At 36.4% G+C, this 26,654-nt stretch overlaps 1 pseudogene; it reads left to right on the top strand.

Moving 5' to 3' along the window:
- Positions 1-4,100: 4,100 nt before the first annotated feature.
- On the top strand, positions 4,101-25,254 carry LOC133249625 (UDP-glucuronosyltransferase 2B4-like; annotated as a pseudogene).
- Positions 25,255-26,654: the final 1,400 nt, after the last annotated feature.

Raw genomic sequence — 26,654 nt, 5'->3', positions numbered from 1 at the left:
GAGGAAAGTGACAAAGTTGGCTTAAAGCTCAACATTCAGAAAACTAAGATCATGGCATCTGGTCCCATCACTTCATGGGAAATATATGGGGAAACAGTGGAAACAGTGTCAGACTTTATTTTTGGGGGCTCCAAAATCACTGCAAATGATGATAGCAGCCATGAAATTAAGATGCTTACTTCTTGGAAGGAAAGTTATGACCAACCTAGATAGCATATTCAAAAGCAGAGACTTTACTTTGCCAACAAAGGTCCATCTAGTCAAGGCTATGGTTTTTCCAGTGGTCATGTTTGGATGTGAGAGTTAGATTATGAAGAAAGCTGAGTGCTAAGAATTGATGCTTTTGAACTGTTGTGTTGGAGAAGACTCTTGAGAGTCCCTTGGACTGCAAGGAGATCCAATCAGTCCATTCTTAAGGAGATAAGTCCTGTGTGTTCTTTGGAAGGACTGATGTTAAAGCTGAAACTCCAATCTTTGACCACCTCATGCGAAGAGTTGACTCATTGGAAAAGAATCTGATGCTGGGAGGGACTGGCAGTATGAGGAGAAGGGGACGATAGAGGATGAGATGATTGGATGGCATCACTGATTCGATGGACATGAATTTGAGTGAATTTCCGGAGTTGGTGATGGACAGGGAGGCCTGGCGTGCTGCAATTCACGGAGTCGAAAAGAGTCGGACATGACTGAGTGACTGAACTGACTGAACTGAACTTATATTAAAATAATTATTAACAGGTGTCATCATTTTGTGTATTGATTTCAGATTCTTTTGTAATTACTTCTTTCTCTCTTGCTGTTTTACTTTGTAAGTTGATGTTTTGGGAGAAGTGTGCTTTTATTGTTTTATCACTTGTATAGTTATTATGTTTCTGCTTTATTATTACCAAAAAGCTCTCATAAAATGTCTTACAGTAAAACATTCTAATTTAAAAATAATCTATTCCATATAAAAATTCTAAATATTTACTGGCACCCTCCACATTTTATGTTATTAATGTCTCACTTAAAATATTGTTGTACCTTTTATTCATTAATAAAATATTATAGATACAGATTTTTAAATATATTTCTGTTTTTAATCTATATGGTAGAGTTTATTTATTTATTTATTATTGCAGTATTAGAGCATTCTGTGTTGCATTATATTTTTATCTTTACCCTTAAGTTTTATGTTGTCATATGTTTTCATGGTACTAATTAACGTCTTTTTGTTTCAGCTTGAAGAACCTCATAAAGCATTTCTTCTAAGGCAGGTCCAATGTCAATGAATTCCTTCAGTTTTTGTTTGTCAGGAGAATTATTTATCTTTCATTTCTGAAGGGCGAATTGGTGAACAAGGGATTCTTGGTTGATGGTATTCTCTTTGAGTACAACATACACTTTCTTCTGGCCTAAAAGGTCCTACAGAGAAATCTACTGATGATTTAATCAGTCTTCCCTTGCATATGATTAGCTTTTTTTTTTTCCTTGATGCTTCCTAAATTCTATATTTCTCAATTCTGAGTGCCTGGTTATAATGCTCTTAAATGAAGAGTTCCTTGGATTGAATCTGTTTGGGGATATTTGGACTTCATGTACTTAGATGCCCACAGCTTTCCATGGATTTGGGAAATTTCATCCATTAACTATTTAAATTAATTTTCTTCCTGCTTTCTCCCTCTTCTCCTTCTGGTATTCCTATAATATGAATACTCCTTCCTTGATAGTGTCCCACAGTTCATGCAGGTTTACTTCTTTTTCATTATACTTACTTTTTTTCCCCATCTCTGGATAATATCAAGAGATCTGTCACCAAATTTGAGTATTCTTCCTTCTGTTAATTCTTGGTGACTCTACTGTTGAAGCTCTTCATTAGACTTTAATTCATTGTAATAATTTAAGGGTTAAAGTTAGAGATAGCAATTCTATTCTTTAATTCATTGTATTCTTCAGCTCTATAATTTATGTTTAGTTGGTTTTATAAGTCCTTTCTCATTTTTAAACTTTTTATTTGCTCATGCTTTGTTTTTCCTGATTTTATTGAATTGTCTATGTCCTATAAAATGTCACATATCTTCCTTAAAATAATTGCTTTGAATTATTTTCTGGTAACTCATAGATCTCCATTTCTTTGAGGTCTATTACTAGCAAATTGTTTGTCACTTTGGTGATGTTAATTTTCTTTGTTTTTCCACTTTTCTCATTGCTTTTGATGATGTCTTTGTATTAGAGGTAATTGTCACCTTCTCCAGCCTTTCTGAACTCAACTTTTTTTGGGGAAAGATTTTCACCTCAAGTTGGCTGTGAGGGTGCTAGGTGAGTGGGATGTAATATCTTTGTTCTCGGGAGTGCATGACTGCATAATTTCTCTGCATCTCCATCAGCATAGATCAACATCTGTGCAGACTGCATGGGTCTTCTGTGACCAAAGCTAGAGAGTTCCCACAGGTAGTGGTAGTGTTGGCTAGGGCCATTGAAGTGCTTGGCAATAAAGGCTTCTGAGGTCCTACTGTTCTCCTCTTTGGCCCATGGAAGTTAACTGTAGCTGAGAAGATACAAATTGGCACTCAGAAAGGCAGTGGAGCCAAAGACCTTAGGTCAGGCTGATGTGGAACAACTGTATCACTTTGTCCCTGAGGTACAACTGTATTGGCTGGGGCAGCAGTAACAGTCTCAAGGGTACAAGCATATATAATTCTCCCATGGAACTGGGGTCTATGTTTGTTGTTTGCTTCAGCAACACTGGGAGTAGGGAGAATGCAGCGGTGGTGCAAGCCCTGATATGACAGAATTCTGCAGTAGCTTAGGACCAGGAGTGCAGTGACATATAGCAGTACAGCCGTGGAATGATGAGTCAAAATTCCAACTCTGGCCTCAGGAGAAGTCACAGAGTAGTATCATGGTCCCAGTGATGGCCTATTAAAGCCACATGTCAGGACCCATGAAGTGGACTGTAGAGCAGCAGTGGTGTGTTCCCAGTTGTGGTGGGTCAAAGCACTGACTTGGCACACAGAGTGAGGTAAAGTGTAGGAGCACTGTGGCCCAAACAGTGCTAAAGTGATGCTGAGATTTAGGACCCAGGAATAAGTTGTAGAACAGCAGCAGCTCAGCCTAAGTAATAACCAGTCAAAGCTACAACTCCCAGTTGTAGCTTTGTAACTAGGAATATAGAGTCAGGTTCAGCAGTAGCAGCATGACTTTGTTATGGCAAGACCAAGCACTAAGGTAGAAGCTGGGGGCAAAGCAGGCAGCAGCAGCTCTCATCCCATACATGTAGGGCACTGTGGTCACAATCAAGGAAGGTAGGGTGGGTATGGAGGTGATAGGTCCCGAAGGTCAGGTATTCCCCACAGCGACTTGTCAAAATAGGAAGACACAGTAGTAAAGACTCTGGACAGCTCTGTCAGCTGGAATCAGTGCTGGTAAAGACTGTAAGTCCTCAGTAGCAAAGACTGCAAATGTCTATGATGGTGAGACTTGCTGGAATTCTGTTTTCCTTTTCCCCATGGGATGAAATTCCATTGACAGAATCCTTGCTGGTGTCAAGCTACTCTGAACTAGAAGAGATGGTGATCTAGTTAAAAAGCTTTCCCATGCTTTGCTACATGGCCATCCTGTTTTTGCATTCTGCAAAGGTTTCTGCTCCATTTTTGTTGTAGTGCAGAACTTATCCAGTGTAATTTAAATTGGTTTCTACTTGTTCATTTATTGTTTTTGTGGGGGGTACAGGTGTTTGGAACTCCTAACCTTCCAACTTATGGATGTCATCTTATCTACTTCAGTGTCAAGGAGACTTCAAACATAAGATCCACTCACATGCTATTGTTATTACAGTAGTCTATACATTTCTCTCTTACATGTTAATAACATAGTTGACTTGCATGTGCAAAATCATTGACTTTTATATCAGTGATAATACTGACAAAACAATATTAAACACTTTATTATCATGAAATGTTCTACACTTTGACCTTTCAATTGATTTCCACAGCTGCTGACTACTCATAAATTTTAGTTATTTGAAGTGTAGGAGTTAACTTTTAACTTCCTGATTGATTTATCCTTGGATAAAAGCATGAGCAATACCAAAATGATAGAGTAATTTTTAAATACTGCATATGAGCAAGATGTCTATGAAATCGCTCTCACTTCTGCTGCTACTACTGCTGACTTGCTATTTTAGCTCTGGGACTTGTGGAAAGGTGCTGGTGTGGCCAGTGGAATTTAGGCATTGGATGAATATGAAGGCAGTTCTGGATGAACTAGTCATGAGGGGTCATGAGGTGACTGTTCTAATATCTTCAGCTTCCACTATTACTGATGCCAACAAACCATCTGCTTTTAAGTTTGAGATTTTCCATGTATCTTTAACTAAAGATGATTTTGAGAATGCTGTCAAGAATTTGATTGAGAAATGGACTTATATGGCAAAAAAATTCGTTTTGGAAAAATGTTTCATCATTGAGAGAATTGAAAAGTTTACTTTGGGAATTTTCTGGAATGCTTATGAAAATGTGTAAAGAAGTTGTTTCAAAAAAGAAACTTATGACAAAACTACAGGAATCAAGGTTTGATGTCCTTCTTGCAGATGCCGCTGGACCCTGTGGTGAGCTGCTGACTGAGATACTTAGAATACCTTTAGTGTACAGTCTCCGTTTTTTGCCTGGCTATTTGTTTGAAAAATATAGTGGAAAACTTTCATTCCCACCATCCTATGTGCCTGTTATATTTTCAGCATTAAGTGATCACATGACATTCATGGAAAGGGTCAAAAATATGATATATGTACTTTATTTTAACTTCTGGTTCCAAACATTTGATGAGAAGACATGGAATGAGCTTTACAGTGAAGTACTAGGTAAGTCATCTTTTTGGTTGGTAGCATGAAGTCCTAATTTTCCAAGTGCCTTCGAAGGTGACCACATAAACATAAAGCCACAGGATCTGTCTCTTACAAGGAAATGAGGGAATGAAAATATAAAATGATCCATCAATCCCATAAATATTATGGAAACACTTAAATCATAGGGTAACGTAGAACCTTGTGGCCCCTTACTAGTACAGGACACTCCAGGAAATCGTAAACCACAAATTGAAGCACTTAGGATATCTCCAAACAATTATATACGTAACTCATGAAACTTCATCTTTCAACTTAAAAACGTCACTGGAAACCTCATAAAATATCTTGATAAATGAAGACAAGTAGATTAAGGTATTACAAACACATTTGTAGTGTGAGTATCTAGGTAGCATTTAGAAATTGTTTCTACTTGTGTAGCTCAGTTTCCATATATTATTCATTATATGCATAAAAGTTTCCTGATCATATTTCATTATATCATATCATATTATATGTATACACACACACATACACACACATATATATATATAGATATATATTTGTTTTATCAAAGAACATACACTTTCAAACAACTTTTTCTACATTATTTCAAATTTCTTTCCCCATATTATCTAATATATTCATATTGCAATATTCTCATTTGATCTAGTATTTGTTGTTACTTTTGTTTTTGCTTTTCCTTTAAGGTAGACCCACTACATTTTTAGAGACAATTGGAAAAGCTGATATGTGGCTGATTCGAACCTATTGGGATTTTGAATTTCCTCGCCCAGTGCTGCCAAATTTTGAATTTGTTAGAGGCCTCCACTGCAAACCTGCCAAACCCCTACCTAAGGTCACCTACTCCTCTTTGTTGTGCTTTGTTAACTTTTTACTTTCAGTAAGAATAATCTTAAAAATCCTAGAATTTTGATCATAGTAAATCATATAAGGGAAGCTGGATAAAGTGACCTTCCAGTTAGAAACTGATATATTTCCATACCAACACAATACCTGAGTTTCATTATCATTGCAAAATAAAGTGGGATACCTGAGAGACTGTGAAAATATGTCAGTTAAATTAAGGCCTTGATAATTCAAAATAATAGAGATAAAATATTCATTAAAAAATAATTACAAAGGGACAAGCATAGTCCGGAAATAAGTGCTAACATGCAGAGGAAAGGTGTGGACACAGTTTCTGCCACCAGACACTCTATCTAGAAAGACAGAATGAAATCAAGTAATAAAATGTGTTACTATAAGGAAAGATGAAAATGCCAAAGAAACATCCAGCAGGAATCATATAAAATACCTTGGAGGCATTGATAATTATGGTGAAATCTAAAGGATGCTCAGGAATAATTGAAGGTAAGGAATATTGACATTTTAGGAATCAGTGAAGTTAAATGGTTTGGAATGGGTGAATTTAACTGATGTTACCATTATATCCACTACTTGGGCAAGAATCCCTTAAAAGAAATGGATTGGCTATATTGGTCAACAAAAGAGTCTGAAACGCAATATTAAGATGCAACCTCATAAACAAAAGAATGATCTCTGTTCGTTTCCAAGGCAAACCATTCAATATCACGGTAATTCAAATCTATACCCCAACCAGTAATGCTGAAGAAGCTGAAGTTGAATGGTTCTATGAAGACCTACAAAACCTTTTAGAATTAACAACCACAAAAGATGTCCTTTTCATTATACGGGACTGGAATGCAAAAGTAGGAAGTCAAGAAACACCTGTAGCAACAGGCAGATTTGGCCTTGGAGTACAGAATGAAGCAGGGCAAAGAGAACTCATTGGTCATAGCAAACACACTCTTCCAACAACACAAGAGAAGACTCTACACATGGACATCACCAGATGGTCAACACCAAAATCAGACTGAATATATTCTTTGTAGCCAAAGATGAAGAAGCTCTATATAGTCAGCAAAAACAAGACCAGGAGCTGACTATGGCTCAGATCATGAACTCCTTATTGCCAAATTCAGACTTAAATTGAAGAAAGTAGGGAAAACCACTAAGCCAGGTATGACCTAAATTTAATCCCTTACGATTATAAAGTGGAAGCAAGAAATAGATTCAAGGGATTAGATCTGATAGACAGAGTGACTAAAAAACTATGATTGGAGGTTCAACATTGTACAGGAGACAGGGATCAAGACCATCCCCAAGAAAAAGAATTGAAAAAAAGCAAAATGACTGTCTGAGGAGGCCTTACAAATAGCTGTGAAAAGAAGAGAAGTGAAAAGCAAAGGAGAAAAGTAAAGATATATCCACTTGAATGCAGAGTTCCAAAGAATAGCAAGGAGAGATAAGAAAGCCTTCCTCAGCAATCAATGCAAAGAAAGAGGAAAACAATAGAATGGGAAAGACTAGAGATCTCTTCAAGAAAATTAGAGATACCAAAGGAACATTTCATGCAAAGATGGGCTCAATAAAGGACAGAAATGGTATAGACCTAACAGAAGCAGAAGATATTAAGAAGAGGTGGCAAGTATAGACAACAGAACTATACAAAAAAGATCTGCATGACCCAGATAATCATGATGGTATGATCACTCAACTAGAGCCAAATATCCTGGAATGTGAAGTCAAATGGGCCTTAGGAAGCATCACTACGAACAAAGCTAGTGGAGGTGATGGAATTCCAGTTGAGCTATTTCAAATCCTAAAAGATGATGCTGTGAAAGTGCTGTCCTCAATATGTCAGCAAATTTGGAAAACTCAGCAGTGGCCACAGGACTGGAAAAGGTCAGTTTTAATTCCAATCCCAAAGAAAGGCAATGCCAAAGAATGTTCAAACTACCACACAATTACACTCATCTCACACGCTAGTAAGATAATGCTCAAAATTCTCCAAGCCAGGCTTCAACAGTATGTGAACCAAGAACTTCCAGATGTCAAACTGAATTTAGAAAAGGCAGAGGAAACAGAGATCAAATTTCTATCTTCAGTTGGATTATTAAAAAAGCAAGAGGGTTCCAGAAAAGAATCTATTTCTGCTTTATTGACTAGGACAAAGCCTTTGACTGTGTGAATCACAATAAAGTGTGGAAAATTCTTAAAAATATGGGAATACCAGACCACCTGACCTGCCGCCTAAGAAATCTATATGCAGGTCAAGAACTGAACATGGAACGGTTAGAACTGGACATGGAATGACAGACTGGTTCCATGGAATCAAGATTGCCTGGAGAACTATCAATAACCTCAGATATGCAGATGACACCACCCGTATGGCAGAAAGTGAAGAAGAATTAAAGAGCCTCTTGATAAAAGTGAAAGAGGAGAGTGAAAATGTTGGCTTAAAGCTCACCATTCAGAAAACTAAGATCATGGCATCCGGTCCCATCACTTCATGGCAAATAGATGGGGAAACAGTGGCTGACTTTATTTTTCTGGGCTCCAAAATCACTGCAGATGGTGACTGCATCCATGAAATTAAAAGACGCTTACTCCTTGGAAGAAAAGTTATGACCAATCTAAGTAGCATATTAAAAACAAGAGACATTTCTTTGCCTATAAAGATCCATCTAGTCAAAGCTATGGTTTTTCCAGTCGCCATGTATGGATGTGAGAGTTGGACTCTATTGAAAGCTGAGCACCAAATAATTCATGCTTTTGAACTGTGGTGTTGGAGCAGGCTCTTGAGAGTCCCTTGGATCTAAAGGAGGTCCAACCGGTCCATCCTAAAGGAAATCAGCCCTGAATGTATATTGGAAGGACTGAAGCTGAAGCTGAAATGCCAATATTTTGTCCACCTGATGCGAAGAACTGACTCATTTGAAAAGACCCTGGTGCTGGGAAAGATTGAAAGTGGGAGGAGAAGGAGATGACAGAGGATAAGATGGTTGGATGGCATCATCAACTCAATGGACATGAGTCTGAGTAAACTCTGGGAGTTGGTAATATACAGGGAGGCCTGGTGTGCTACAGTCCATGGGGTTTCAAAGAAATAAACATGACTGAGCAACTGAATGCTACCTAACTAAACTGAACTGAAGGTAGAGGAAGATACAAAAGAAAAGCATAGTCATGACAGTTGCCAAGAAGTCCAAGTTCAGTCTAAACAGGAAGAGGCTGAGTAAAGAGGCAGAAAATGCTGGAGATTTAAGTTGCAGACATATAATTATAAGGAGTTTGGCACATCTAGTAGGACATAAACGAGAAAATTAAAAGGGTAAAGAAAAGGGAGAGATGGTCACATTAAAAATAAAATCACAGTATATAGTTACCTTGTTGGATTGTAAAGTGGCAAGAGTGGAAAGGGACATCATTTAGCAGGTTGTTGCAAGATATAGGCAGTGATGGAAAACCAGACAAAAATGTCCATAGAGATATAACCACACTATTTTATAATAATAGCACCAACCTCATATTGTACTTGAGGGAAAAATGTGTTAATACATGTGAATTATCCAAAATGTCACTGGCTCATACTCAGTGATCCAGAAGAAATATTATTTTCTTTAATTTGTTACTATCACATACTGTCAATAACCCAATGTGTGTCAGCCACATAGATCTAATTTTTAATTGAAATTGAAATTATTTTCCTAATCATCAAGATTATATTATCCAGCAAACTGTCAGGGAATAGACATCCCATGGAATCTTTTAAAAGCAAATTTTAAAAGTTAACTTAACTAAAAAGGTAATAAAAATAATTTAATAAATTCAACAAAATTTACTTAAATAAAGCTTAATTGACATTTAAACTTTTTTTAGTATTAAGAAATTTAAGTTTGCACCGTTTTTGTGTCTCCTGTATAGAGAATATCCTTTAGCATTTGTTGGAGAGCTGGTTTGGTGGTGCTGAATTCTCTCAGCTTTTGCTTGTCTGTAAAGCTTTTGATTTCTCCTTCATATTTGAATGAGATCCTTGCTGGGTACAGTAATCTGGGCTGTAGGTTATTTTCTTTCATCACTTTAAGTGTGTCTTGCCATTCCCTTCTGTCCTGAAGAGTTTCTATTGAAAGATCAGCTGTTATCCCTTATGGGAATCCCTTTGTGTGTTATTTGTTGTTTTTCCTTGCTGCTTTTAATATTTGTTCTTTGTGTTTCATCATTGTTAACTTGATTAATATGTGTCTTGGGGTGTTTCGCCTTGGGTTTATCCTGTTTGGGACTCTCTGGGTTTCTTGGACTTGGGTAATTATTCCCTTCCCCATTTTAGGGAAGTTTTCAACTATTATCTCCTCAAGTATTTTCTCATGGTCTTTCTTTTTGTCTTCTTCTTCTGGGACTCCTATGATTCAAATGTTGGAGCGTTTAATACTGTCCTGGAGGTCTCTGAGATTGTCCTCATTTCTTTTAATTTGTTTTTCTTTTTTCCTCTCTGATTCATTTATTTCTACCATTTATCTTCTACTTCACTAATCATATCTTCTGCCTCCATTATTCTTCTATTTGTTGCCTCCAGAGTGTTTTTTATCTCATTTATTGCATTATTCATTATATATTCACTCTTTTTTATTTCTTCTAGGTCCTTGTTAAACCTTTCTTGCATTTTCTCAGTCCTTGTCTCCAGGCTATTTATCTGTCATTCCATTTTGATTTCAAGATTTTGGATCACTTTCACTATCATTATTCAGAATTCTTTATCAGGTAGATTCCCTGTCTCTTCCTCTTTTGTTTGGTGGGCATTTATCCTGTTCCTTTACCTGCTGGGTATTCCTCTGTCTCTTCATCTTGTTTATATCTCTGAGTTTGGGGTGGCCTTTCTGTATTCTGACAGCTTGTGGAGTTCTCTGTATTATCTTAAAAAACTGGAAATAGAACTGCCGTATAACACAGCAATCCCACTGCTGGGCATACACACCAAGGAAACCATAATTGAAAGAGACACATGTACCCCAATGTTCATCTCAGCACTGTTTATAATAGCCAGGTCATGGAAGCAAACTAGATGTCCATCAGCAGATGAATGGATAAGAAAGCTGTGGTACATATACACAATGGAGTATTACTCAGCCATTAAAAAGAATACATTTGAATCAGTTCTGATGAGTTGGATGAAACTGGAGCCGATTATACAGAGTGAAGTAAACCAGAAAGAAAAACACCAATACAGTATACTAACACATATATATGGAATTTAGAAAGATGGTAACAATAACCCTGTATGCAAGACAGCAAAAGAGACACAGATGTATAGAACAGTCTTTTGGACTCAGTGGGAGAGGGAGGCGGGGGATGATTTGGGAGAATGGCGTTGAAACATGTATAATATCATATAAGAAATGAATCGTGAGTCCAGGTTTGATGAAGGATACAGGATGCTTGGGGCTGGTGCACTGGGATGACCCAGAAGGATGGTATGGGGAGGGATGTGGGAGGGGGATTCAGGATTGGGAACACGTGTACACCCGTGGCAGATTCATGTTGATGTATGTCAAAACCAATACAATATTGTAAAGTAATAAACCTCTAATTAAAATAAATAAATTTAAATTTAAAATAAAGTAAAATAAAATAAAAATATATTTTAAAAAAAGAAATTTAAGTTTTTGGCAATCAGATGAGCAAGATGAAATGTAAAAAAAAATTTTGTAAGGATTGAGGCTTCTTACCGGTGCTCTAGATAAAATGAAAAATCTTCTTCAACAATATAAATGTTGCCTTAGTAATTTGCAGCCAAATCCAAACCTTACTCGCTTTCACATCAGCATTTAAACCATTCTTCATTTGAAATCCCAGCGGTTTACATCTTATAGCATAAAAGAGATAACTCTATCTATTATAAGAGAACAGATGTTTTCTGCCTACACTGATCCTCTTGTTCAATTGTTCAGTCATGTCTGACTCTTTGCTACCCCACAAACTGCAGCACACCAAGCTTACCTGTCTTTTACCATCTCCTGGAGTTTCCTCAAACTCACGCCATTGAGTAGGTGATGCCATCCAACCATGTCATCCTCTGTCGTCCCCTTCTCCTCCTGCATTCAATCTTTCCCAGCATCAGGGTCTTTTCTAATGTGTTGGCTCTTCACATCAGGTGACCAAAGTATTGGAGTTTCAGCTTCAGCATCAGTCCTTCCAAAGAATAGTCAGGGTTGATTGCCTTCAGGATTGACTGGCTTGATCTCCTTGCAGTCCAAGGGACTTTCAAGAGTTTTCTCCAGAACCCTATAGAAAACCTCAGTAAACATTCCCTTAAGGAATGCAGGTCTCAACATCATAGATGCTTAACAGAATGAGCACAGAGAAAATCTACCCTGCATATATAAGAACCATAAAGACTGTACAGATTTAAAAAAAAGAGAGTCCACAATTTCTACCAATTGAATCTAAAACCATCTGTAGTTTCAAAATATAAGGAATTCTATGTATAAAGTAATATTCCTTATGAAAGAAAGCAAAAAATCTAGTCCGTTTTAAGTTGACTTAAGACATAAATAGAAAGTAATCTTTAGCCAACTGTTTGTGGTCTCTTTTTAAAAATTAATTAATTTTTGTCTGTCCTAGGTCTTCATTGCTGTGCTGGCTTTCTCTAGTTGCAGAGCATGGGCTTCTCACTGAGGTGGCATGCAGGCTCTAGACTTGCAGGCTCAGTGGTGTGGTGCTCATGTTTAGTTGCCCCGGGGGATGCCCTGAGGCATGTGAGATCTTTCCAAACCAGGGATCAAACACACATTCCCTGCATTGCCAGGAGGATTCTTAACCACTGGGTCACCAAGGAAGTCTTGTGATCCCTTAATAGATCATTTTGTCTACTCTTTATTGATGGCAAAATGAAACTGATATCTTTTTCAAGGGTAAAATTCAATATCTGTTTTATTCTCTCTGTTTTTTAAACTGATTCCAATTTTATTGGAATGTAGCTGATTAACAATGTTGTGATAGCTTCAGGTGGACAGCAAAGGGACTCAGCCATGCACATACATGTCTCCATTTTTCCACAAACTCCCCTCCCATCTAGGATCCCACATAACATTGAACAGAGTTTGCTATGTTATCATTTAGGTCCTTGCTGGTTATCCATTTTAGGTATAGCAGTGTGTAATATCTGTTTTGATTGCAAATTGCTTGGATTACCTATAGTAATCTTCCCAGAGTCCAAAAGCTGACATAGATAGTGAAAGTTCTGTGCTATCTAACCCTATTTTTGAAATTTCAATTTTTTCATTTCAGGAAAGTGATAATTTTAGTAGGAGGGGAGGTTAGGAGAAGAGGAAGAAGAATGAAGGGAAACATTAATAGTAGTATGATCATGATAAATTAGCAATATTTGCTATTATTTTCAAGCTAAAGAAACAAGATTTAATTCCAACTCAATGACTGTGAAGACTTCATTGCATAAGGAAACTGCTTATTCACACCATTAACTTTTCCAGTAATTATTGGATTCTAAGAAAATTTCTGCCCTTTTTAAAAAATTAGGATATTTGACAAAATGCATTGAGTCATAAAAATGCTTATAGATTTTGCTTCATAATATACTTCTATGAAACTATACAGAAAAAAATAATCAAGATGTCTTAACACAATATGTCGGGCAATAATTCAAAAATCTCAATACTGGAAATAATAGAAATAAAGCAATGGTTAAATAATTTATAAATGCTCACATCATACCACTACAATGATTTCATTAAAGAATGCTTAATTACACTGTCAGCTATGAGGTTTAGTTGGAAAATAATAAATATAATAAGAGCACAATTTTCTTCTAGGATAAAACAATATAAGCTGGAATTACAATTATATATATATATATAATGCATATTCAATGATAGAAGTAGAAAAAAGATTAGAATGAAAGCACAAATTTTAACATAATGTCCTCTATGTTTATCCAGGTTGTCAAAAATGGCAGGATTTCCTTCTTTCTCACTGGTGAATAACATTACATTCTGAGTGTGTGTATTCATGCGTGTGTTTGTGTGTATATTTATCACATCATTTTTATGGATTCATCCATTGATGGGCACTTAAGTTGTTCCCTTGATTATTGTGAATATTGTTGCACTAAACATGGGAGTGCATGTATTTCATCTACCTTATTTTTATTTCCTTTGGTTATATACACAGAAGTAGAACTGCTGGCTCATACAGTAGATTTATTTTTAATTTTTTGAGGAAATTTCATTTTGTTTTTGATAAAGATGGAACCAATTTACATTCCGATTGCCAGTGTAAAAACATTCACTTTTATTCACATTCTCACCAACACTTTTCTTGGTGGTGGATTTTCTAATTTTGAATTGCATTTCCCTGATAATTATTGATATTGATATTGATAACTGGTGACCATTTGGATGTCTTCTTTGAAAAATGTCTCTTTTGTTTATCTGCCTATTCTTTAATTGAATTTCTTGTTGCTATTGTATTTTGTGAGTGCTATATATATTTTGGACCTTAGTTCCTCACTCAGTGTGTAATTGTGAAATTTTTCTCCCATTCTGTAGTTTGTGTTTTCATTTTGTTGATTGTTTCTTTTGTTGTGCAGAAGGTTTTAAGTTTGATGCAGTCCCACTTGTTGATTTTTTTTATGTCATATTCAAAAACAATCACTTTCAAGACTACTGTTAAGGAAGATCATCTCTACATTTTCTTTAAAAGTATTATGGTATCTGGTGTTATGCTTAAGTCTTTGATAAATCTGAGGTAATATTTTGAGGGTGTAAGATAGGGGTCTCATTTCATTTTTTTGCCTATGTTTATTCAAGTTTTTCAAAAGTAAAAGAAGTGATTATTCTTTCCCTGTTGGGTATTCTTGGCTCTTTTGTTGAATTTTGGTTGGCTATATATGCAGGGATTTTTTTCTAGACCCTGTATTATGCTTCATTGGTATGTGTGCATTTATAGGCCAGTACCATATTGCTTTAAATGCTATCACCTTGTACTTTAGCAAAGTAGATGGGCTTCCCGTGTGGTTCAGCTGGTGAAGAATCTGCCTTCAGTGCTGGAGACCTGGGTTCAATCCCTGGGTTGGAAAGATTCCCTGGAGAAGGAAATGGCAAGCCACTCCAGTATTCTTGCCTGGAAAATCCCATGGATGCAAGAACCTGGCAGGCTACGGGGTCACAAAGAGTCAGACAGGACTGAGCAACTTCAATTTTGTACTATAATTTGACATTTGGAGGTGTGATGCCTTTGGCTTTGGGTAGCATGGATATTTTAACAATATAAATATCCTGATCCATGAACATAGGATGTCTTTCCATTTACTTATGTTTTCTTCTATTTCTTTCAACAAAATCTTGGAGTTATCACTGCAAAGATCTTATACTTTACTGGTTATATTTCTAGTTATTTTCTTGTTTTTGGTCCTATTGTAAATGGGGTAGCTTTTCCATTAATAGTACATACAAATGTAACTGATTTCTCTATGCTGATTTTACATCCTGCAACTTTACTGAATTTACTGATTAGATCAATTTTGTGGTTAAATCTATCTTTTCTGTGCAAAAATCTATGCCATCTGCAAAAAATGACAATTTTACTTCTTCCTCTCTGTTTGCATGCATGTGTGCTTCGATACCCAGTTTTGTCTGCCTTTGCAACCCTATGGACTGTTAGCCAACCAGCCTTCTCTGTTCATGGAATTTTCTAGGCAAGAGTACTGGTGTGGGTTGCCATTTCCACTTCCAGGGAATCTTCCCTACTCAGGGACTGAATCCGTGTTTCCTGCATCTACTGCATTGGCAGGCAGATTCTTTACCACTGAGAAGCCCTCTTTTCTGATTAAGAAGCATTTTACTCTTTGTTTTGCCTAGTTACTGTAACTAGGACTTCTAGTACTATGTTGAATCAGTGTGAGAGTGGCATCCTTTTCTTGTTCCTGATCATAGAGAAAAAGCTTTCAAGTTTTCATTGTTGAGGATAACATTAGCTTTGGGTTTGTGTGCATATATATATATATATATATATATATACACACACACACAAAGTCTTTATTGCATTGAGGTATGTTCCCTTTATACCTAAAAAATGAGGGTTTCTATCATGAAAGAATGTTGTATCTTTTCAAATGCTTTTTTTGTGTTCATGTGCATCTGTTGAAATGACCAAGTTATTTTATATTTCATTCTATTAATGCATAATGTATAAATTGTATAATCTATATTATAATAAATCTTCTATATAATCTTCTAAAATTATTATATAATTTTCTGTATAAGATATATATCAACTTTTTCTAAAAATATGTGAATTTGAAACTAACGATTTCCTGGATAGAGAATTTAGTAAATCTATTTCCTATTTTAATTTTCTGTGCTTTTGCATATTTTTTGCCATGTCTGTATTATTTTCATAAAAATTACCAGGAAATTAGAATAGCTAATACATATCAGTAATTAATTTGTGAAAAGTGAATATATTATAATAATAACAAACAGATGCATCTTTCACAGTATAGATGAAGCACCATTGGGTAGCAAGTCATTGAGACAAAATATTAAAGACAAATAAATCTAAATCCTGCTACAGGGAGTTGGTGATGGACAGGGAGGCCTGGCGTGCTGCGATTCATGGGGTCGCGAAGAGTCAGACACGACTGAGCGACTGAACTGAACTGAACTGAACTGATCACTAGAATGCATACATTACCTGGATGCACTATGTGAGTCATAAGAAAGTTTAGTGGTCTTATCACTGTGACTGATATCATTAGGGTGAAATTATATTCTGAAAAAATGTGCTACACAATATGTAGTCTGCAATATTAAAGTCTGAACATTTTTTTCATTTCTTTTTTCTGTTAAAAATAGTTTTGAAAAAAAAAAATAGTTTTGAAAAAAAATGATACCAATAATTAGGATCAGAAAGTATACATTCTGTGATAGAGGAATTCAGTCATTATCTCACGAGAGAAAAGAATAGTGAATTTAAAACAGAAGGAAGAAATAAGAAAAGGTGAGTACATGGATTGGATCAGCTATTCAGGAAAATTTTCATCTACATTTTTTGTAATGGAGTATGTTGAGAAATGTGGAATTCATCTGTTAATAGTAGAATAGTAACAATTTTTAAAAATGAAATGGAGTTAAGAATCATAAGACAAAATAATTCAGAAACAGTTACAGGAAAATACAGATTTATTAGGACCAGTCGGACATGACTGAGTGACTGAAGTGAACTTCTGAGGAGCTTTATTTAGTCTGAAGTGGACTCGAAATGTGACCAGACCTCTACTGAAGAAGGCCATGGGGTACCTCTCCCACTGTGATCCTGGGGGGACTGAAGTGATGATGTTAGGGTCCCTCACATAGCACATCCTACTCCGACATCAATTATACAATATTAGTTCAGGACAAAGGATGTCATATATAAACAAACTCAGTAATATGGTAACTCAAATATGTGACTGCTCAAGCATTGCTGTTATTCAATTGCTAAATCGTGTCTGACTCTTTGCTATTCAAACATATCTCTGGGTTATATATTAGATTCATAGGACTGGTTCATAGAACTTTAAAACTACAAGCCAGACTCTTCAATATCAGTCATTAGTAATTTAGCAAGGCAGAGTTGGGAAAATTATGACAAAGTTTCATGTAAGAAAATGAGAAAATGACAGACATAAACAAATTTGAATCATGGAATTTTCTTAGTGCTCATAGTAAGGAAAATGAAATCATAATGAATAAACTAAAATTTAAAATAATTCTCCAGAATGTCTGAAATAAATAAATGACTTATTAGATCTATAGCAATAAAGAATTAGAGGTGATTTAAACCCTGCAGTGTAGATTTCCAAAAATCTGTTAGTAATTAATAACATAATTGATGAAGAGTCTCAGTATAATATTGTTTCACAGTATCTCCTTGTCACCACTGTTTATTGGCTCTATCTCATTTCCTACTTATACACAAACACATTTGCACAGATCAGTTGCTCAGTCGTGTCCGACTCTTTGCGACCCCATGAATCGCAGCACGCCAGGCCTCCCTGTCCATCACCAACTCCCGGAGTTCACTCAGACTCACGTCCATCGAGTCAGTGATGCCATCCAGCCATCTCATCCTCTGTCATCCCCTTCTCCTCCTGCCCCCAATCCCTCCCAGCATCAGAGTCTTTTCCAATGAGTCAACTCTTCGCATGAGGTGGCCAAAGTACTGGAGTTTCAGCTTTAGCATCATTCCTTCCAAAGAAATCCCAGGGCTGATCTCCTTCAGAATGGACTGGTTTGCACACATTTGCACAAATACACATAACACATAATAGAAGAAATTGACCTCATCTCATCCATTTCCTTCCCAAGGACCTCAGGGATGTCATCTGTTAAAAAAGACACCTATGACTAAAAACTGTAGGGGCTTCCATGGTGGCTCAGATGGTAAAGAATCTGCCTAAACTGAGGGAGACCAGGTTTGATCCCTGGGTAGGGAAGATGCCCTGGAGAAGGAAATGGCAAACCACTCTAGTATTCTTGCCTGGAGAACTCTATGGACAGAGGAGCCTGGTAGGCTACAGTTCATGGGGTCTCAAAGAGTCAAACAGGACTGAGCAACTACACTTTCACTTTCAAAAACAGTATGGAGTTTCCTCAAAATTTTCTAAAATAAAATTTTGGTGTTTAATACTGAAAAACACAACTGACCAAAGTCAAAGATGTGAAGTTAGCATGTTCAAGAATCAAGAAGGCAGGAGGGAAATTACTTTATAAACTAACTATATATATGTGGTAAGAATAATACACACTTTTGAATTTAAAACCTGCCAATACACACTGTTTCTGTTGAGTTGCTCAATTGTGTTTGACTCTGTCACCCCATGGAGCAGCAGCATGCCAGGCTTCCCTGTCCTTCACTATCTCCTGGAGTTTGCTCAAACTCATGTCCATTGAGTCAATGATGTTATCCAACCAGCTCATGCTCTGTCATTCCTTTTCCCCCCTACCCTCAATCTTTCCCAGAATCAGGGTCATTTCCAATGAATCAACTCTTCACATCAGTTGGCCAAAGTATTGGCCAAAGCATTAGTCCTTCTAATGAATATTCAGGACTGATATCCTTTAGGATTGACCAGTTTGATCTCCTTGCAGTCCCAGGGACTCTCAAGAGTCTTCTCCAGCACCACAGTTCAAAACAATCATTTCTTTGGTACTCACTCAACTTCATAGTCCAACTGTTTCATCAATACATGACTACTGGAAAAACCATATTTTTAGTGTATGGACTTTGTCAGCAAAATGATGTCTTGGCTTTTGAATACACTGTCTAAGTTGGTCACAGCTTTCCTTCCAAGCATCTTTTAATTTCATAGCTACAGTCACTATTCACAGTGATTTTGGAGCCCCCCAAAATAAAGTCTCTCACTGTTTCCATTGTTTCCCCATCTATTTGCCATGTTGTATTTAAGCCAGCAATTTCACTCTCCTCTTTCACTCTCAAGAGGCTCTTTAGCTCCTCTTCACTTTCTGCCATTAGGGTGGTATCATCTGCATATCTAAGTTTGTTGATATTTCTCCCAACAATCGATTCCAGCTTATGTTTCATCCAGCCTGGCCTTTCGCATGATATACTCTGCCTATTACTTAAATAAGCCGAGTGACTAGATACAGTCTTGAGTTAGTCTTTTCCCAATTTTGAACCAGTTCGTTGTTCCATGCCCAGTTCTAACTGTTGCTTCTTTTCCTGCATACAGGTTTCTCAGGATGCAGGTAAGGCAGTATTCCCATCTCTTTAAGAATTTTCCACAGTATGTTGTCATCCACACAGTCAAAGGATTTAGCATGATCAGTAAAGCAGATGTTTTACTGGAATTCCTTTGCTTTTCCTATGATCCAACAGATGTTGGCAATTTGATCTGTGGTTCCTCTGCCTTTTCTAACCCAGCCTGTACACCTGGGAGTTCTCAGTTCACATACTGTTGAAGCCTAGCACCGATACATATGATGTGGCAATTCCTCTTCTGGTTATATATACAAAAGAATTGAAATGAGGATCGCAATGAGATATTTTCACACCATATTCATGAAAGCAGTATTTATAAGAGCCAAGAGGCTGAAGAAACTGAAGCATCCATAAACAGAATAAACAAAATGTTGTAGATACAAAAAGATGGAGTATTACTTAATCTTTAAAGGAAAATTCTGACACATGTCACAACATGAATGAATCTTATGCTAAGTGAATTAAGCCAGAGGTGAAAAGATAGACTGTACAATCCAACTTGAAAAAAGGATCTAATCTAATCTGTTGAAACATAGAGTAGAATAATGGTTCCCAGGGACTGAGGAAAGATGAAAATGGAGTTTCTTAATGGGTACAGATGTCCATTTTTGCCAGATGAAAAAGTTCTGGAGGTTGGTTCACAATGTGAATATAGTTAACTTTACTGAACCATATTCATAGGAATGATTAAGATGGTAAAATTTTATGTTGTAATAATTTTACCATGATATTAAAAAAAAAAAAAACAGTGACTACTCTAATAATTTCTAGACTGTCTGATTTTGTCTCTTTAGTTTTTTTTTTTTTTTTTTCCTGGCAGACTTTTCAATACTGTTTGCTATGCTGTTGTTGCTCATTTGTGATGAGTAAATTCTTTTTCACAGGAAATGGAAGAGTTTGTTCAGAGCTCTGGAGAAAATGGTATTGTGGTGTTTACTTTGGGGTCAATAATCAGTAACATAACAGAAGAAAAAGTCAATGTAATTGCATCAGCTCTTGCCCAGATTCCACAAAAAGTACGTAAAGTAACTTAATAGTGGATGAGTACTTAAGGAAACTATTAAATTCTGTAAAAAAACTGATTACAAATATATTATGCAAGAAGGACAAACTATTAAGATATCTCCAAATTATCTCAGATTTATATTAAAAAAACAAAATATATATGGTAGATGGTAGAACAGTACATAGAATGTCTTCCTGACCTTAAATTTGGATTAACACTGTAATCACAAAGAAAATATGTAAGAGATAGGGTGTGAATTTTGGTATTGTAATGGTAGTGTGGACAAGAAAAGAAATCACCAAATTCTGTCTTGTCGTTTGCCCGTTTTCCCAAAGGACTCCTGAAGACAAAATAAACATACAGATGTTCTCAGGAGTTTAATTTTCATGGTATATGTGGCCTCTCAATAATGTTTAGCAATATTTATAAAAGTCTGGAGTGCTTCTTGCAGTTTGTACTTGCCAGGAATTCCTGGTCCCTTTTACATTCCCTAAGTTTTGGAACAGACCTAATCAATGTGCTTTCCAGGTTGCTATTCAGAGAAAGGTTGGCTTCTCTTATTGCCTAGGCTAATTTTTTGCTGAAAATCTAAAGTTACTTTACATTCACAGAGCAAATAGAAGTTAAACACTAGTAAATTATAATCTAGCTTATAAGAATTGCTTGGAATTACAAAACTGGTCCTTACTTTGCTACTATACCCAGAGACCGAGTTAATCAATACTGTCGGTGCTTTCTGCTTCATTGTTGAAGCATTCAGGGTCAGTTGAATAACGTTAGTGTCACAATTATGAAACTTTTTCAACAGCCTTGTTGTCCCTTACAAATTACCAACTGACTCTTTTTTTCTAAAGGTAAAACATTTCCAAGCCTAGTATGATAATACTGTTAATAATCTGGTGGTGGCGGTTTAGTTGCTGTCGTGTCTGACTCTTTTGATCTCATGGATTGTATCCTCCAGGCTCCTCTGTCCATGGGATTCTTCAGGCAAGAATACTGGAGTGGGTTGCCATTTCCTTCTCCAATAATCTGGATTTATGTAAAAAAAAAAACTCCAGTTCATTGTTTTTGGAAGTAGTATTTAACAATTTGTAATCTAAATGAAATTATATTTCCTAGACAGCCCTAATTAACTTATTATTAATAAACTATAAATAAGCAGAGTATTTCTCTTAAGTTGCTGATTGCATACATTTTCTTCTCTGCAGTAAAATTGCAAAATTCTAATAAAATAAGTTATATTAACATGTGGATATAAGTAAACACTTATAACAGTTAAAAAGAAATTGGTGAATAAACTTAAAATGAGATTTAGAATGCAAACTAAAACAAAAATATGTGATTTATTAAAAATTTGCCATAGTCTTTCTGCCCTAGAAATAAGATCAAAATGCAAAAATTTCTTAAATATTTGAATTTGTCATTGAAAACCTATTTGTCTATGTCATCATATGTGACATGTCATGATAGCATTCCATCTCAGATTGAACCTGAAAATGAGTACATCAAATGTGGGTATTGTTATTCAGTAGTATATTAGTAGTTATTATCAATTAAGGCCTCATGCTCTGATTTACTTATCTGTTATACAGAGGCATTTAAATTTTATTTGCTTAAAATTTTAACACTATGACTTTGAAGTTTAACTCATGGAATAAGGCATTTCTTTACCTTAACAGGTTCTATGGAGATATGATGGCAAGAAACCAGATACCCTAGGGCCCAATACTCGTCTGTATAAGTGGATATCCCAGAATGACCTTCTTGGTAAGACTTGGCAGAAAAATATTGAAAACATGAGTAACACCTGAGCAGAGTGATTCTACTTCAATAAGAAACAAACATCCAACATTTATTATTCAAAAACTCCTTTGAGTTTAAGTAAGACAACTTTACTCCTTCATTGCTATTTTTAGCCACAGAGGAAAAAAAAAATGAGAAAATTTAAAGGCATTGTGTTATACATGGTCACATCCTTTACATCCAGAAGCAAAATATGTTTACTTTGGGTATAATTACTTTTCACTGTGAAATTTTAAGTAACTCTGTGCACTGTTCTGTGTATGAATTCTCCCCTTACACCTATCTTTTCCACTCCTTCAGTTCAGTTCAGTTCAGTCGTTCAGTTGTGTCTGACTCTGCCACCCCATGAACCGCAGCACGCCAGGCCTCCCTGTCCATCACCAACTCCTGGAATTTACCCGAACTCATGTCCATTGAGTTGGTGATGCCATCAAACCATCTCATCCTCTGTCTTCCCCTTCTCCTCCTGCCCACAATCTTTCCCAGCATCAGGGTCTTTTCCAATGAAGCAGCTCATCACATCAGGTGGCCAAAGTATTGGAGTTTCAGCTTCAGCATCAGTTCTTCCAATGAACACTCAGGACTGATCTTTAGGATGGACTGGTTGGATCCCCTCACTGTCCAAAGGACACTAAAGCGTCTTCTCCAAAACCACAGTTCAAAAGAATCAATTCTTCTATGCTCAGCTTTCTTATAGTCCAACTCTCACATCCATACGTGACTACTGGAAAAACCATAGTATTGACTAGATGGACCTTTGTTGACAAAGTAATGTCTCTGCTTTTTAATATGCTGTCTAGGCTTTCCTTCCAAGGAGTAAGCATCTTTTAATTTCATGGCTGCAGTCACCATCTGCAGTGATTTTGGAGCCCCAAAAATAAAATCTGCCACTGTTTCCCCATCTATTTGCCATGAACTGATGGGACCGGATGCAATGATCTTATCTTTCTGCATGTTGAGCTTTAAGCCAACTTTGTCACTCTCCACTTTCACTTTCATCAACAGGCTCTTTAGTTCTTCTTCACTTTCTGCCATAAGGGTGGTGTCATCTGCATATCTGAGGTTATTGATATTTCTCCCAGCAATCTTGATTCCAGCTTGTGCTTCATCTAGCCTAGCGTTTCTCATGATGTACTCTACATATAAGTTAAATAAGCAGGGTGACAATATACAGCCTTGATGTACTCCTCTTCCTATTTGGAACCAGTCTGTTGTTCCTCCAGTTCTAATGTTGCTTCCTGATCTGCATACAGGTTTCTCAAGAGGCAGGTCAGGTGGTCTGGTATTCCCATCTCTTTCAGAATTTTCTACAGTTTATTGTGATCCACACAGTCAAAGGCTTTGGCATAGTCAAGAAAGCAGAAATAGATGTTTTTCTGGAACTCTCTTGCTTTTTCGATGATCCAGCGGATGTTGGCAATTTGATCTCTGGTTTCTGCCTTTTCTAAAACCAGTTTTAACATCTGGAATTTCATGGTTCACGTATTGCTGAAGCCTGCCTTGGAGAATTTTGAGCACTCCTTAGGGATATTTTTAATGATACTTGGAAATAAGAGTTCTTCTTTTTATTACCTGTGACTCTCCATTTTCTATCAAAAAACATCCATATCTTTTATATCAAGTGGTCACACATTTCATAATAAATTGTAGCTTTTCCTTCTGGTTCGACCACCACTCCCACTTACCCTCCTTGTTGCCTTGACACACTTCCTATCAGACTAAATGGCTTCATTATTGTTTTAGAGATTATATTTCTGACATGCCCTCCCTGTTTTTGTTGCAAAAATGTTTTCTTTTACCCAGAATTCCCTTTCAGATTTTTCACCTACCAATCTTGGATTCATTTGTGAAGTTCAAGTGACATCGCTCCTTATGAAGTCTTCACTTACCTCTCCAGCAGACTTAGGGATTTCTTATTCTGAGTTCTGAAGCAATTTAAATACAGTTTCATATGTTATCTAAAAGACACTGCTTATTTCAGTTGCTTTATAATGCTCATTTCTCATTTTATTTTTAAGACTTTTAATTAATAATTTTACTGAAATCCACTCAATTCTAGGTCACCCAAAAACCAAAGCCTTTATAACTCATGGTGGTACCTTATAATGCACTTTTCTCAGTTTATTTCTAAGACTTAAAATTAATAATTTTATTGAAATTCACTCAATCTTAGGTCATCCAAAAACCAAAGCCTTTATAACTCATGGTGGTACCAATGGCATTTATGAGGCCATCTACCATGGGATCCCTATGGTGGGCCTTCCTTTGTTTGCTGATCAACCTGATAACATTGCCTGAGTGAAGGCCAAGGGAGCAGCTGTCAGAGGGGACTTGGAAACAATGTCATCAAGAGATCTGCTCAATGCATTGAAGGAAGTCATTAACAATCCTGCATGAGTATATTTGTTTCACTACATTTGGTGATATCAAATACAACAATTGCCCCACAAGCTAGGTCATTTTATAAATTGATGTTTCTTTGCTTTTCCTTTAGCTACAAAGAGAAGGCTATGTGGTTATCCACCATTCAACGCAATCAGCCTATAAAGCCCCTGGACCGAGCAGTCTTCTGGATTGAGTTTGTCATGCGCCCCAAAGGAGCCAAGCACCTGAGGCCAGCCACCCACAACCTCACCTGGTTCCAGTACCACTCTCTGGATGTGATTGGGTTTCTGCTGGCCTGTGTGGCAACTGTTGTATTTGTCACCACAAAATGCTTTTCTTTTGTTACCACAAGTTTGCTAAAACAGGAAAGAAGCAAAAAAGGGAGTAGCTAAAGGCGTTATGCCCCTAGATGGAACTCCTCCAGTTTATTCCAGCACAAAAGAGTTATGATGAGCTTCCCCTGTGACAAAACAACAATTCACAATTTAGCATCTCAGGTCAAAATTGTTTTCAAGAGATTTTATACCTGTTTACAAATTAGAAATAAGTCGTGCCAAGAATAAAACTGGTGAAATCTTCAGTGAGAATAAAGCTATAGGGTATATATTGAAATTTATTATTTTAATTCAAAAGCTATACTGAAAGATTGAATTTAACTGTGTTTCACAGGTTATGCATAGTACAAGTACAGTAACAAGTCTATTCATAGTATCCATATTATATTGTAGATATTCAAAAATTTTACTCTATTTTGGTATAGAATTCTACAGTTTTGTCTTGCTATAGAAGCTATTCAATAATTGGAATTGTATCAAAAGATGCACACCTTCATTTTATTTGTGAGACCACTAACACTTGGATTTTACTATCCATCCAGCCTCAGCATCATTTTTTAACCTAAAGCCGTGGCAAGTCATTTGCCTTCATCCATTTTAACTTGTTTAACAGTGGAATATTTGTGGAATTAGGAATATAGCAACTGCTACCTGCTTCATAGTATAAAACTGAGATATTTCTGAAAATCTTTGATTTCATTACCTAATTCTCTATTTTTGATCATCTTTAAAATTAGTCACCTTATTGGGAGTTTAAATTGGTACAACCACTATGGAGAATGATATGAAGTTTCCTTAAAAACCTAAAATTGGAGCTACCATATGACCCTGCAATCTACTCCTTAGCATGTATCCAGAGGAAAGCATGATCCAAAAGGATACATGCACTGTCATTGTAGCACTGTTTACAATAGCTGAGACATGAAAGCAAATTAAAAGCCCATTGAAAGAGGAATGGATAAAGATGAGGCACATATATACAATGGAATATTACTCAGCCATTAAAAATAATAAAATAATACCATTTACAGCAACATGGATGAACCTAGAGATTGTCATACTCAGTGAAATAAGTCAGACAGAGAAGAAGAAATATCATATGGCAGCCATTATATGTGGAATCTTAAAAGAAATGTTACAAATGAACTTGCAAAACAAACATACTCACAGACTTTGAAAATGAACTTATGATTGTCAAGGGGACAGCTGTGTGGGAGGTATAGTTAGGGAGTTTGGGCCTGACATGTACACACTGCTATATTAAAATGGATAACCAAGAAGGACCTACTGTATAGCATATGGAACTCTGATTAATGTTATGTGGCAGCCTGGATAGTAGGAGTATTTGAGGGGAAAATGAGTGCATGTATATGTACGGCTGAATCCCCTCACTGGTCACCTAAAACTACTACAATATTGTCAATCATCTATCCCAATACAAAGTAAAAAGTTTAAAAAAAAATAGTCACCTGGTTGCTTTCATTACCATATTCAGCCCTTGATAAGGTGTATAAGGTCTCAGTTGCATATAAAATATATGTATATAACCTGTACTCTAAAGGGACTTATGAAATTTTCATTTTTTCCAAATGTCCCTGCATGTATCTGTATGTGCTATGTTGTGCTTAGTCACTCAGTCATGTCCAACTGTTTGCAAACC

The sequence above is a fragment of the Bos javanicus genome, chromosome 6 (assembly GCF_032452875.1).
Source record: "Bos javanicus breed banteng chromosome 6, ARS-OSU_banteng_1.0, whole genome shotgun sequence".
Classification (NCBI taxonomy): Eukaryota; Metazoa; Chordata; class Mammalia; order Artiodactyla; family Bovidae; genus Bos; species Bos javanicus.
Note: the sequence above shows the minus strand (reverse complement) of the source record. Positions and strands in the feature narration are given on the sequence as shown.